The 15,606-nt window shown below is 50.8% G+C and overlaps 1 protein-coding gene across 1 annotated transcript in view; it reads left to right on the forward strand.

Annotated features, from left to right (window-relative positions):
- The first annotated feature begins 654 nt into the window (after positions 1–654).
- Positions 655–15,606, forward strand: part of LOC140396032 (carbonic anhydrase 4-like) — a 261,039-nt gene continuing 246,087 nt past the window's right edge. The window contains exon 1 of the mRNA XM_072484099.1: positions 655–748. The gene's annotated coding sequence lies outside the window, so the exon portion shown is untranslated. The remainder of the gene's footprint in view (positions 749–15,606) is intronic.

A 15,606-nucleotide genomic window follows, 5' to 3' on the forward strand; every position in this document is an offset into this window, starting at 1 on the left:
CACGTAGCTCTCCCCAGGCTAAGGCGGCGCCGTTTTGCAAGGAAGTTGGGTTTGGCACGATTCCCCCCACATGGGTGTGGGTGGCCCTGTGATGGGTGGTGTTCATATTTGGAATTTGTTAATTAGTTTCGGAGATTTCTGAGGTTAGTAAAGGCTCTCCCTGCGGAGCCGAGCCCTCGAGCTAGTTTAATTCACTTGTTTTTCGAAAATATTTTATCAGTGACTTTGCAGAGCGGAAGGAGGCCATTCGGCCCATCGAGTCTGCATCGGCCCTTGGAAAGAGCACCCTACCCAAGCCCACACCTGCCCCGTATCCCCGTAACCCCATCTAACCTTTTTTGGACGCTAAGGGCAATTTATTCTGGCCAATCCACCTAACCTGTACGTCGTTCGGGACTTGTGGGAGGAAACCGGAGCACCCGGAGGAAACCCACGCAGACACGGGGAGGACGTGCAGACTCCGCACAGACAGTGATCCAGCGGGGAATCGAACCTGGGACCCTGGAGCTGTGAAGCAACGGTGCTAACCACTGTGCTGCCTTCAGCACCAGGGCGGGGGTTCTTGTGGATGGGTTGTAACCTATCCGTCAGGTGGCTATTTTTGGAACCTGAGACTTCCTGGAGGCATTCTCTCACCTTCACTTCCTTCAACCAACCCGGTGACCAGTCTTGTTTGACAGGAACTCATCAACAGCACCCAGTACAGAGGCTCAGCAACCTGAGGGAGTTCTGTGCTTGCAAGGATCAAGTAAGTGATGGGAGGGTCGGCCGGGGGGGGGGGGGGGGGGGGGGGGCGGGGGGGGGGGGGGGTGGGGGGAGAGTTGGTCACCGTCAGATTGCCGGGTGTGTGTGGTTTGATTGTTAGTTATTTTGGGACTGGGGGTTTTTTATCAATTGTACATCAATGGTTGTAAAGATGCTATTCTGCAAATTTGTTCTGGAAAGGGGTCGGGGGGGGGGGGGGGGGCGGGGGGGGTGGAATATATTTGTATTTTGTATCAATCTGGTTGAATATTTTTCATTGAATAAAAATATTTTTAATAAACTAAGAGAGAGACAGACAGAGAGAGGGAAACTGCGAAAGTGCTGGGGACAGTGAGAGAGAGACAGACAGAGAGAGAGATGGACAGAGAGAGGGAGAGACAGAGAGAGATGGACAGAGAGAGGGAGAGACAGAGAGAGAGAGACAGACAGGCAGAGAGAGAGGCAGAGAGAGAGAGAGACAGAGAGAGAGAGACAGACAGAGAGAGATGGACAGAGAGAGACACAGAGAGAGCGAGAAACAATGAAAGAGACAGGGACAGCGAGAGGGAGAGACAGACAGAAAGAGAGAGAGACAGAGAGAGGGAGAGACAGAGAGAGAGAAACAGTGAGAGAGACAGAGAGAGAAAGAGACAGAGAGAGAGTCAGACAGGCAGAGAGAGAGACAGACAGACAGAGAGAGAGACAGACAGACAGAGAGAGAGAGAGCAATAAGGACCGAGAGAGAGAGACAGAGAGAAAGAGAGAGAGAAAGAGAGAGAGACAGAGAGAGAGACAGACAGAGAGACAGAGAGAGAGAGAGAGAGACAGAGAGAGAGACAGAGAGAGAGACAGAGAGACAGGCAGAGAGAGAAACAGAGAGAGAGACAGACAGGCAGAGAAAGAGACAGAGAGAGAGACAGGCAGACAGAGAGAGAGACAGAGAAAGAGAGCAATAAGGACCAAGAGAGAGAGAGAGACAGAGAGAGAGAGAGAGAGAGACAGACAGACAGACAGAGAGAGAGAGAGACAGAGAGAAACAGCAAAAGTGCTAGGGACAGCGAGACAGAGACAGACAGAGAGAGAGACAGAGAGAGAGAGCAATAGAATCATAGAATTTACAGTGCTGAAGGAGGCCATTCGGCCCATCGAGTCTGCACCGGCCCTTGGAAAGAGCACCCTACTCAGGCCCACACCTCCACCCTATCCCCGTAACCCCACAACCTTTTTGGACACGAAGGACAATTTATCACGGCCAATCCACCTAACCTGCACGTCTTTGGACTGTGGGAGGAAACCGGAGCGCCCGGAGGAAACCCACGCACACACGGGGAGGACGTGCAGACTCCGTACAGACAGTGACCCAAGGCCGGGAATCGAACCTGGGACCCTGGAGCTGTGAAGCCACAGTGCTAACCACCGTGCCACCGTGCAATCAGCACCAGGCACGGACCTCAATTTCGGACAGACGCCCGATTCTTTGCCCGATTACGGTTTGTGGCGGAGAATTTCACCCACTTTATAAATGCAATTTCTTTCTTTAGTTATTCCAGATATAAATGTCAGTCCCTATCCAGAATTAAAACTGAATACAATTATATTTTCTCGCTAAAATAAACCTTGTCCACTTACTTCATCATCAGTAAAAACAACAAATGCATTTCAAGAACCAAGATTAGTTCAGGTATCACTTGCAAACATTGCTCAGTACATTTACTTACCTACATGGTAAATCTGTCATACAGTGAAATCTCAATATATGTTCAGCTGCCTTTGACTAAATTTGCCTACACAAATAGTTGACATTGTCAACTCCAATTTGGAGTGACATTCATTTGCATAACAATCACAATGCATACTGTGGTGGTATGTATTCGGGGTAATATGGTACCTGTGAAGCCGAGAGGCTGACAGGTCCCGGGTCCTGGTTGGATCTGCCGACTTCTGGCTCCGCCCTAAAGGCGGAGTATAAGAGCCCGAGTTCTCCCAGCAGCCGCATTCTGTCACTGAGCTGCTGGGGAACAAGTCTCGCTTAACAAAGCCTCGATAGACTTCATCACTTCTCGACCTGTGTCAGTCATTGTGCGCTACACATACTTAATATCGTGGAAATAAATCACATGGTCTTAGGAAGAATAGACTAAACACTGCAGTTTGAAATGTTCGGGAACCGGAATTATCAGCAACAGAAGCAATGTGTCCATGTTGCGATCCTCTGTTTTCTGTAAGCCAGTCTTAGCTTTACATCCGTGGCAGCTCTATTAAATATTCACGTTTTTTTTGAAGTATCTGAGTATATAAAACGTACAAATGCAGATTTTCCTTCTCCTTCCGGAGTAAGAGCCACCAAGTAGCACAGGAGGCATGAATGGGAAATGTAAGAATGCATTCGGGATTCATGTGAAGTGACCGTTTCTACAGCTACCCAAAGGCATTCGAAGAAGCATGACGATACTAGCCAATGTTCTTTTGCCAGAATAAGATCAAGTCACCATTGCTGGGACCGAGAGAGAGAGAGAGACAGAGAGAGAGGAGAGAGAGCAATAGGGACAGAGAAAGAGAGGGAGACAGTGAGAGAGTCAGACAGAGACAGATAGAAAGAGACATAGAGGTAGAGTCAGAGACAGAGACACAGAGAGAGAGCGAGACAAAGAGAGAGAGAGACAGAGAGAGAGAGCAATAGGGACAGAGAAAGAGAGGGAGACAGTGAGAGAGTCAGAGAAATAGAGAGATAGAAAGAGAGATAGAGAGAGAGTCAGAGAGAGAGAGAGAGAGAGAGAGTCAGAGAGAGAGATAGACAGAGAGAGAGACAGAGACAGAGACAGAGACAGAGAGAGAGACAGAGAGAGAGACAGAGAGATAGACAGCGAGAGAGACAGAGAGAGAGAGACAGAGACAGAGAGAGAGACAGAGAGAGAGACAGAGAGAGAGACAGAGAGAGAGAGAGACAGAGAGAGAGAGGGAGAGAGGGAGAGAGGGAGAGAGATGGCGAGGGATGGGCAGAGGGAGACTGAGACAGGTGTAACGAGTGAGACAGAAAGAGAGGGAGAGAGACAGAGAGAGAGACAGGGAGAGAGAGAGCGATGGAGATGATGAGAGAGGGAGAGAGAGAGAGACGGAGCGAGAGAGGGGGAGGGAGACAAAGAGTGGGAAGAAGATATGCAGGGGTCGGCAGAGTGACAATGGGATGGGAGATCAACAGAGCAATGTTCTGGAAATTACTGAGCTCCCAGATCACACCCTAATCATCTCAAAGAATCTCTTTGAACATGAGGCATGTTGACTGATCTTTAACCTACAGTGATTGTAGTCTGATCACTTGTTGATGGCAAAACAAGGCACACTCGTGGGAAGGTCAAAGAAATTGTTTCAGGAAGAAAGGCGATTAGTTTACAGCAACAAAAGGCAGCAAATGATATTTTCAGTTTGATGCAGCCGAGAAACAGGTTGTGATTCTGCGACCTCGTTGCCCTCTCGCTCGAGCGCAATGAGGCCAGTGAATAGCGAGAGAGGCCAGAGCGAGGCCCGGCCCCGAGCACTTTGCGATTCGCTTCACACAACCGGAGTGGATTCCCGTGGGGGGGGGGGGGGGGCATGTAGCATGTGGGAGCCGTTGCCCAGCATCCCGATCACACCCTGATGCGATGCCTGGACACTGTGTGGGAGGCAACACAACATCCGAATACCCAGGGGATGGGACACAGCTCCCGGGACATGTCCACGGCCAGAGGGTGGGTCAGCACCAGGGGCACGAGGGGGGGGGGGGGAGGTGCCTGGAAATAAGGGCAAAGGGTTCAGAGGTCAGCCCACATCGCTGAAGGAGGTGACAGAAGCATCATGATGGGGGCGCAAAAAGGTGCTGAACGTGTTGTACCCCACTCGCCGCGGTGCCAGCCCAGGTGGGCCGGAGCTGTCAGCTGCTCGACCTGCAGGAGAAGGGATTTGTGGTCAGTGGGAGGGAGGGGGCAGCTTGGTAAGGCCATAACAACTCACGTTTGGCAGGTCCCTCGGGTCATCATATCCACACAGGTGTATATGATGGCGCACAGACAGGCAGTGATTGACACACAGGGTGACCAATGAACACACAGAACACAGCAGCCAATCAGCAGACAGGACACGACCACTATAAAGCCAGAGGGCACTAGTTTTCCCGCTCTCTCGGGATCCAGCCTCTGAGACAGTCAGAGCCCGTGAGCAACAAAGAACAAAGAACAAAGAAATGTACAGCACAGGAACAGGCCCTTCGGCCCTCCAAGCCCGTGCCGACCATGCTGCCTGACTAAACTACAATCTTCTACACTTCCTGGGTCCGTACCCCTCTATTCCCATCCTATTCATATATTTGTCAAGATGCCCCTTAAATGTCACTATCATCCCTGCTTCCACCACCTCCTCCGGCAGCGAGTTCCAGGCACCCACTACCCTCTGTGTAAAAAATTTGCCTTGTGCATCTCCTCTAAACCTTGCCCCTCGTACCTTAAACCTATGCCCCCTAGCAATTGACCCCTCTACCCTGGGGAAAAGCCTCTGACTATCCACTCTGTCTATGCCCCTCATGATTTTGTAGACCTCTATCAACCTCCGTCATTCCAGTGAGAACAAACCGAGTTTATTCAACCGCTCCTCATAGCTAATGCCCTCCATACCAGGCAACATTCTGGTAAATCTCTTCTGCACCCTCTCTAAAGCCTCCACATCCTTCTGGTAGTGTGGCGACCAGAATTGAACACTATACTCCAAGTGTGGCCTAACTAAGGTTCCATACAGCTGCAACGTGACTTGCCAATTCTTATACTCAATGCCCCGGCCAATGAAGGTAAGCAACTAGAACATACACCGTTTGGTAGTAAGATAGTCTGGTCAGGTTAGCCTCAGGTCTCCAGGCAAGTCAGCATAGTGTCAACCCACAGTTAAAGTATGTATGATCGTTAAGAGTTCAATAAAATCGAGTTGCATTTCTTCAAGTGTTGGAAGCCTGTGTCTCTCACTGCTGCAACAAACGCAGTCCTCGCAGACCCGGCATACCCAACACATCACGGTACCAGTGAGTCATGCTCGAGTTTGACGGACCGACCTTGAGATAGTCTGCCTTTGACCAGCGATCAGCCATCCGGTAACATGGACAGCGCCCGCCCTCCCCCGCAGCTCCGCATCGCCGGCAACCTCGGTGCGAACTGGAAGATTTTCAAGCAGAAGTTCCAGCTGTATCCCACCGACCTCGAAACCGCATCGGATGCCAGGAAGATCGCTCTCTTCCTCTCGACAGCCGGGGACCACGCTATCCACATCTTCAACTCCCTCACCTTTGCTGAAGGTGAGGACAAGGCAAAGTTTAAAACAGTCCTGTCGAAGTTCGACAGCCGCTGTGACATCGAAGTCAACGAGAGCTTTGAACGCTATGTGTTCCAACAGAGGCTGCAGGGTAAGGATGAACCTTTTCAGTCCTTCTTAACCCATCTCCGTATCCTCGCGCAGTTCTGCAACTACGGCTCCACTTCCGACTCCATGATCCGCAACCAGATCGTTTTCGGGGTCCATTCCGATCCCCTTCGCCAGCAGCTCCTTAAAGTTAAGCAGCTCCCCCTTACCATCGCCATCGAAACCTGCGTCCTCCACGAGCACGCCAACAACCGGTACTCCCATATCAAGGCGGCAGAGATGGCGCGGCGAGGCCCCCACGATGCGGAGCGGGTGCAGGCCGTAAAACAGCTCCAGGGCCTGCGTCTGGATGAGGGCGGCCATTTCGCGCGCTTTTCTCGGCCTCCTCCGCACCAAGGGGACGGCGAGGCAGACGACCGAACTGCGCAGGTGCGCACATCGTTCGACCGCACCGCGCATGCGCGGTGACGCACGGAGCGTCCTGACATCGGCACCATGACGTGCAACAACTGTGGCTCCGCCCATTTAAAGCGGCAATGACCCGCGAAATCTCGACGCTGTCTCCAGTGTGGCAAGCTCGGCCACTACGCAGCCCTGTGCAGATCTGCTCAACTGCCCACCGCACAGCGATCCCAGCCGCAGCGCAGGAACGTCCGGTCAGTACAGCAACCATGGCTCCGACATGGTTCCAGATTCCGACACCGAGGGCCTCACATCCCCATTCCGGGTGGGTATCATCACCAAGCATACGATGCTTTCAGCGAAGAAGGAGAAACAACTCCCAGTGATTGATCCGGACGACGAGTGGTGTGCCACCCTTACGGTCAACGAGGCTCGCATACGTTTCAGGCTGGACACCAGCTCTTCAGCAAACCTCATTTCAAAGTCTGACCTTGACACCATCCGCGTCAAGCCAAGCATTCTTCCACCGGCCTGCCAGCTCCTCGACTACAATGGCAATGCCATTGCTGCCAGTGGCTCATGCCAGCTTGCGGTATCCCATCGTTCTTCGAAAGCAACCCTGCGTTTTGAAATTGTAGGAACCAACAGAGTTTCCCTGCTCGGTTCTCGGGCCTGCAAAATCCTGAATCTTGTGCAGCGGGTTCACACCATGTCGTCCGCAGAGGCAACGGCCTCGCCAGATGTCAACTTCCAAGCCCAATTAGATGACATCACAGCACAATACCACAGCGTCTTCGAAGGTATGGGTACACTACCTTACCGATACAAAATACTGCTGAAGCCGAATGCTACACCCGTGGTTCATGCACCCCTCAAGGACCGCCTCAAGCAGCAGCTGCAAGACCTCCAGGACCAGGGCGTCATTTCTAAGGTCACTGAACCCATGGACTGGGTCAGCTCCATGGTCTGTGTCAAAACACCGTCAGGGGAACTTCGCATTTGTATCGACCCCAAAGATTTGATCCGTAACATCATGAGGGAACCACTACCCTATACCTAAACGAGAAGAGCTCACCAGCGAAATGGCTCACGCCAAGTTATTTACGAAGCTGGATGCCTCCAAGGGGTTTTGGCAAATGCAGCTGGACGCGTCCAGTCGAAAGTTGTGTACATTTAACACCCCGTTCGGTCGCTACTCTTACAACCGGATGCCCTTTGGCATCATCACCGCCTTGGAGGTGTTCCACCGCATAATGGAGCAAATGATGGAGGGCATCGAGGGGGTGCGAGTGTACGTCGATGATATTATTATCTGGTCCACAACTCCTCAGGAGCACATCGATCGCCTCAAGCAGGTGTTCCACAGGATCCACGAGCATGGCCTCCGACTCAATAGAGCCAAGTGCTCGTTCGGTCAAGCAGAAATAAAGTTGCTTGGCGACCACATTTCGCAGTTCGGTGTGCGGCCAGATGCAGACAAGGTGGCGGCGATCAACGCCATGAAGACCCCGGAGGACAAGAAGGCGGTCCTCCGCTTCCTGGGGATGGTCAATTTCCTTGGGAAGTTTATCCCCAACGTTGCATCTCACACCACAGCTCTCCGCAATCTTGTCAAAAAAACTACGGACTTCCGGCGGCTCCCCGCTCATGAGCAAGCGTGGCGTGAGCTCAGGGCGAAACTCACCAAGGCCCCGGTCCTGGCGTTTTTCGACCCCGCCAAGGAGATCTCCACCGACGCGAGCCAGGCTGGCATTGGGGCAGTACTCCTCCAGCAGGACGAATCCTCCTCCTGGGCCCCAGTCGCATATGCCTCTAGAGCCATGACACCTACTGAGCAACGATACGCTCAGATTGAAAAAGAATGCCTGGGCCTCCTCACAGGGATTGGTAAATTCCATGATTACGTGTATGGACTCCCCAAATTCACGGTCGAGTCAGACCACAGGCCATTGATTCACATCATCCAAAAAGACCTCAATGATATGTCGCCATGGCTACAACGGATCCTCCTCAAACTCCGCCGTTATGATTTCGGCCTGGTCTACACCTCGGGAAAAGAGCTCATTGTGGCCGACGCACTCTCTAGATCCATCACCAAGACGTGTGAGCAGTCGGACTTTGTCTGTCAGATAGACGCTCAGGTGAAGTTTTGTGCATCCAACTTTCCGGCCACTGAAAGCAGTCGAAACACTTGTCAAGAGGAAGAAGGAGGCTTATGTAAAGATGAGACATGAAGGTTCAGTTAGGGCGCTTGAGAGTTACAAGTTAGCTAGGAAGGACCTAAAGAGAGAGCTAAGAAGAGCCAGGAGGGGACATGAGAAGTCTTTGGCAGGTAGGATCAAGGATAACCCTAAAGCTTTCTATAGATATGTCAGGAATAAAAGAATGACTAGGGTAAGAGTAGGGCCAGTCAAGGACAGTAGTGGGAAGTTGTGCTTGGAGTCCGAGGAGATAGGAGAGGTGCTAAATGAATATTTTTCGTCAGTATTCACACAGGAAAAAGACAATGTTGTCGAGGAGAATACTGAGATTCAGGCTACTAGACTAGAAGGGCTTGAGGTTCATAAGGAGGAGGTGTTAGCAATTCTGGAAAGTGTGAAAATAGATAAGTCCCCTGGGCCGGATGGGATTTATCGTAGGATTCTCTGGGAAGCTAGGGAGGAGATTGCTGAGCCTTTGGCTTTGATCTTTAAGTCATCTTTGTCTACAGGAATAGTGCCAGAAGACTGGAGGATAGCAAATGTTGTCCCCTTGTTCAATAAGTGGAGTAGAGACAACCCAGGTAACTATAGACCAGTGAGCCTTACTTCTGTTGTGGGAAAAATCTTGGAAAGGTTTATAAGAGATAGGATGTGTAATAATCTGGAAAGGAATAATTTGATTAGAGATAGTCAACGTGGTTTTGTGAAGGGTAGGTCGTGCCTCACAAACCTTATAGAGTTCTTTGAGAAGGTGACCAAACAGGTGGATGAGGGTAAAGCAGTTGATGTGGTATATATGGATTTCAGTAAAGCGTTTGATAAAGTTCCCCATGGTAGGCTACTGCAGCAAATACGGAGGCATGGGATTCAGGGTGATTTAGCAGTTTGCATCAGAAATTGGCTAGCTGGAAGAAGACAAAGGGTGGTGGTTGATGGGAAATGTTCAGACTGGAGTCCAGTTACGAGTGGTGTACCACAAGAATTTGTTTTGGGGCCACTGCTGTTTGTCATTTTTATAAATGACCTGGAGGAGGGCGTAGAAGGATGGGTGAGTAAATTTGCAGATGACACGAAAGTCGGTGGAGTTGTGGACTGTGCGGAAGGATGTTACAAGTTACAGAGGGACATAGATAAGCTGCAGCGCTGGGCTGAGAGGTGGCAAATGGAGTTTAATGCAGAAAAGTGTGAGGTGATTCATTTTGGAAGGAATAACAGGAAGACAGAGTACTGGGCTAATGGTAAGATTCTTGGCAGTGTGGATGAGCAGAGAGATCTCGGTGTCCATGTACATAGATTCCTGAAAGTTGCCACCCAGGTTGAGAGGGTTGTTAAGAAGGCGTACGGTGTGTTAGCTTTTATTGGTAGAGGGATTGAGTTTAGGAGCCATGAGGTCATGTTGCAGCTATACAACACACTGGTGCGGCCGCATTTGAAGTATTGCGTGCAATTCTGGTTGCCGCATTATAGGAAGGATGTGGAAGCATTGGAAAGGGTGCAGAGGAGATTTACCAGAATGTTGCCTGGTATGGAGGGAAGATCTTATGAAGAAAGGCTGAGGGACTTGAGGCTGTTTTCGTTAGAGAGAAGGTTAAGAGGCGACTAAATTGAGGCATACAAGATGGTCAGAGGATTGGACAGTGGATAGGGTGGACAGTGAGAGCCTCTTTCCTCAGATGGTGATGTCTAGCACGAGGGGACATAGCTTTAAATTGAGGAGAGATAGATATAGGACAGATGTCAAAGGTAGGTTCTTTACTCAGAGAGTAGTAAGGGTGTGGAATGCCCTGCCTGCAACAGTAGTGGACTCGCCAACACTAAGGGCATTAAAATGGTCATTGGATAGACATATGGACGATAAGGGAATAGTGTAGATGGGCTTTAGAGTGGTTTCACAGGTCGGCGCAACATCGAGGGCCGAAGGGCCTGTACTGCGCTGTAATGTTCTATGTTCTATGAAAGGGTCGTGCAAATTCGTCAGGAGGCGGCCAGGGATCCTTCACTCCAGTGGGTAATGCGACATCTCACGGAGGGTTGGCAAAAGGAGCAGTGCCCCCAGTTTTATAATATAAAGGACGATCTAGCGGTAGTGGATGGCACATTAATGAAGCTGGACAGGATAGTAATCCCACAGAGCATGCGAGAGCTGGTCCTCAGCCAAATCCACGAGGCTCACCTGGGGGTCGAAAAGTGTCGCCGTCGAGCCCGAGAGGCAGTATAATGGCCAGGCATCATTTAGGATATTGCCAGCACAGTGCTCAATTGCCCAACGTGTCAAAGGTTCCAGCCGGCTCAGTCCAAAGAGACTCTACAGCCGCATGAACTGGTGTCCTCCCCATGGTCCACAGTTGCGATCGACCTCTTTCATGCAAAGGGCCGAGACTATGTCCTCCTCGTGGACTACTTTTCCAACTACCCCGAGGTGGTCAGACTGACTGACCTCACATCAGCAACGGTCATCAAGGCTGCAAAGAGACTTTTGCCCGTCATGGCATTCCACTTACAGTTATGACTGATAATGGCCCTTGTTTCTTCAGCCAGGAGTGGATGGATTTTGCCTGGGAGTGTTTGATGGGGACAGTGTAGAGGGAGCTTTTTAACCCCGTGCTGTACCTGTCCTGGGAGTATTTGATGGGGACAGTGTAGATGGAGCTTTACTCTGTATCTAACCCCGTGCTGTACCTGTCCTGAGAGTATTTGATGGGGACAGTGTAGATGGAGCTTTACTCTGTATCTAACCCCGTGCTGTACCTGTCCTGAGAGTATTTGATGGGGACAGTGTAGATGGAGCTTTACTCTGTATCTAACCCCGTGCTGTACCTGTCCTGAGAGTGTTTGATGGGGCCAGTGTAGAGGGAGCTTTACTCTGTATCTAACCCCATGCTGTACCTGTCCTGAGAGTGTTTGATGGGGACAGTGTAGATGGAGCTTTACTCTGTATCTAACCCCGTGCTGTACCTGTCCTGGGAGTGTTTGATGGGGACAGTGTAGAGGGAGCTTTAATCTGTATCTAACCCCGTGCTGTACCTGTCCTGGGAGTGTTTGATGGGGACAGTGTAGCAGGAGCTTTACTCTGTATCTAACCCCATGCTGTACCTGTCCTGAGAGTATTTGATGGGGACAGTGTAGAGGGAGCTTTACTCTGTATCTAACCGTGCTGTACCTGTCCTGAGAGTATTTGATGGGGACAGTGTAGATGGAGCTTTACTCTGTATCTAACCCCGTGCTGTACCTGTCCTGAGAGTATTTGATGGGGACAGTGTAGATGGAGCTTTACTCTGTATCTAACCCCGTGCTGTACCTGTCCTGAGAGTGTTTGATGGGGACAGTGTAGAGGGAGCTTTACTCTGTATCTAAACCCATGCTGTACCTGTCCTGAGAGTGTTTGATGGGGACAGTGTAGAGGGAGCTTTACTCTGTATCTAACCCCGTGCTGTACCTGCCCTGGGAGTGTTTGATGGGGACAGTGTAGAGGGAGCTTTACTCTGTATCTAACCCCGTGCTGTACCTGTCCTGGGAGTGTTTGATGGGGACAGTGTAGCAGGAGCTTTACTCTGTATCTAACCCCATGCTGTACCTGTCCTGAGAGTATTTGATGGGGACAGTGTAGATGGAGCTTTACTCTGTATCTAACCCCGTGCTGTACCTGTCCTGAGAGTGTTTGATGGGGACAGTGTAGAGGGAGCTTTACTCTGTATCTAACCCCATGCTGTACCTGTCCTGAGAGTGTTTGATGGGGACAGTGTAGAGGGAGCTTTACTCTGTATCTAACCCCGTGCTGTACCTGTCCTGAGAGTGTTTGATGGGGACAGTGTAGATGGAGATTTACTCTGTATCTAACCCCGTGCTGTACCTGTCCTGGGAGTGTTTGATGGGGACAGTGTAGAGGGAGATTTACTCTGTATCTAACCGTGCTGTACCTGTCCTGGGAGTGTTTGATGGGGACAGTGTAGAGGGAGCTTTACTGTGTATCTAACCCCGTGCTGAACCTGTCCTGGGAGTGTTTGATGGGGACACTGTAGAGGGAGCTTTACTCTGTATCTAACCACATGCTGTACCTGTCCTGGGAGTATTTGATGGGGACAGTCTAGAAGGAGCTTTACTCTGTATCTAACCCTGTGCTGTACCTGTCCTGGGAGTGTTTGATGGGGACAGTGTAGAGGGAGCTTTACTCTGTATCTAACCCCGTGCTGTACCTGTCCTGGGAGTGTTTGATGGGGACAGTGCCGAGGGAGCTTTACTCTGTATCTAACCCTCATGCAGTACCTGTCCTGGGAGTGTTTGATGGGTACAGTGCAGAGGGAGCTTTAGTCTGTACCTAACCCCGTGCTGTTCCTGTCCTGGGAGTGTTTGATGGGGACAGTGCAGAGGGAGCTTTACTCTGTATCCAGCCCCATGCTGTACCTGTCCTGGGTGTGTTTGATGGGGACAGTGTAGAGGGAGCTTTACTCTGTATCTAACCCCGTGCTGTACCTGTCCTGGGAGAGTTTGATGAGGACAGTGTAGAGGAGCTTTACTCTGTATCTAACCCCGTGCTGTACTTGTCCTGGCAATGTTCGATGGGGACAGTGTAGAGGGAGCTATATTCTGTATCTAACCCCGTGCTGTACCTGTCCTGGGAGAGTTTGATGGGGACAGTGTCGAGGGAGCTTTACTCTGTATCTAACCCCGTGCTGTACCTGTCCTGGGAATGTTTGATGGGGTCAGTGTAGAGGGAGCTATACTCTGTATCTAACCCAGTGCTGTACCTGTCCTGGGAGTGTTTCATTGGGACAGTGTAGAGGAGCATTACTCTGTATCTAACCCCGTACTGTACCTGTCCCGGGAATGTTTGATGGGGACAGTGTAGAGGGAGCTTTACTCTGTATCTAACCGTGCTGTACCTGTCCCTGGAGTGTTTGATGGGGACAGTGTAGAGAGAGCTTTACTCTGTATCTAACCGTGCTGTACCTGTCCTGGGAATGTTTGATGGAGACAGTGTAGAGGGAGCTTTACTCTGTATCTAACCCCGTGCTGTACCTGTCCCGGGAGTGTTTGATGGGGACAGTATAGCGGGAGCTTTACACTGTATCTAACCCCGTGCTGTCCCTGTCCTGGGAGTGTTTGATGGGGACAGTGTAGAGGGAGCTTTACTCTGTATCTAACCGTGCTGTACCTGTCCTGGGAGTGTTTGATGGGGACAGTGTAGAGGGAGCTTTACTCTGTGTCTAACCCCGTGCTGTACCTGTCCTGGGAGTGTTTAATGGAGACAGTGTAGAGGGAGCTTTTCTCTGTATCGAACCCCTTGCTGTAACTGTCCTGGGAGTGTTTGATGGGGACAGTGTAGAGTGAGCTTCACTCTCTGTCTAACCCCACGCTGTACCTGTCCTGGGAATGTTTGATGGGGACAGTGTAGAGGGAGCTTTTCTCTGTATCTGACCCCGTACTGTACCTGTCCTGGGATTGTTTGATGGGGACAGTGTAGCGGGAGCTTTACTCTGTATTTAACCCCGTGCTGTAGCTGTCCTGGGAGTGTTTGATGGGGACACTGTAGCGGAAGCGTTACTCTGTATCTAACCCCGTGCTGTACCTGTCCCTGGAGTGTTTGAAGGGGAGAGTGTAGAGGGAGCTTTACTCTGCATCTAACCGTGCTGTACCTGTCCTGGGAATGTTTGATGGAGACAGTGTAGAGGGAGCTTTGCTCTGTATCTAACCCCGTGCTGTACCTGTCCTGGGAGTGTTTGATGGGGACAGTGTAGAGGGAACTTTACTCTGTATCTAACCCCGTCTGTACCTGTCCTGGGAGTATTTGATGGGGACAGTGTAGAGGGAGCTTTACTCTGTATCTAACCACATGCTGTACCTGTCCTGGGAGTATTTGATGGGGACAGTCTCGAGGGAGTTTTACTCTGTATCTAACCGTGTGCTGTACGTGTCCTGGGAGTGTTTGATGGGGACAGTGTACAGGGAGCTTTACTCTGTATCTAACTCCGTGCTGTACCTGTCCTGGGAGTGTTTGATGGGGACAGTGTAGATGGAGCTTTTGTCTGTATCGAACCCCGTGCTGTAACTGTCCTGGGAGTGTTTGATGGGGACAGTGTACAGGGAGCTTTACTCTGTATCTAACCCCGTGCTGTACCTGTCCTGGGATTGTTTGATGGGGGACAGTGTAGAGGGAGCTTTACTCTGTATCTAACCGTGCTGTACCTGTACCTGGAGTGTTTGATGTGGACAGTGTAGCGGGAGCTTTACTCTGTATCTAACCCCGCGCTGTACCTGTCCTGGGAGTGTTTGATGGGGACAGTGTAGAGGGAGCTTTGCTCTGCATCTGACCCCGCGCTGTAACTGTCCTGGGAGTGTTTGATGGGGACAGTGTAGCGGGAGTTTTACTCTGTATTCAACCCCGTGCTGTACCTGTCCTGGGAGTGTTTGATGGGGACAGTGCAGCGGAAGCTTTACTCTGTATCTAACCCCGTGCTGTACGTGTCCTGGGAATGTTTGATGGGGACAGTGTAGAGGGAGCTTTACTCTGTATCTAACCGTGCTGTACCTGTCCCTGGAGTGTTTGATGGGGACAGTGTAGAGAGAGCTTTACTCTCTAACCGTGCTGTACCTGTCCTGGGAATGTTTGATGGAGACAGTGTAGAGGGAGCTTTACTCTGTATCTAACCCCGTGCTGTACCTGTCCTGGGAGTGTTTGATGGGGACAGTGTAGAGGGATCTTTACTCTGTATCTAACCCCGTCTGTACCTGTCCTGGGAGTGTTTGATGGGGACAGTGTAGAGGGAGCTTTACTCTGTATCTAACCGTGCTGAACCTGTCCTGGGAGTGTTTGATATTGACAGTGTAGAGGGAGCTTTACTCTGTGTCTAACCCCATGCTGTACCTGTCCTGGGCGTGTTTA

This window comes from Scyliorhinus torazame, chromosome 19, assembly GCF_047496885.1.
Source record: "Scyliorhinus torazame isolate Kashiwa2021f chromosome 19, sScyTor2.1, whole genome shotgun sequence".
In the NCBI taxonomy this organism is placed as follows: Eukaryota; Metazoa; Chordata; class Chondrichthyes; order Carcharhiniformes; family Scyliorhinidae; genus Scyliorhinus; species Scyliorhinus torazame.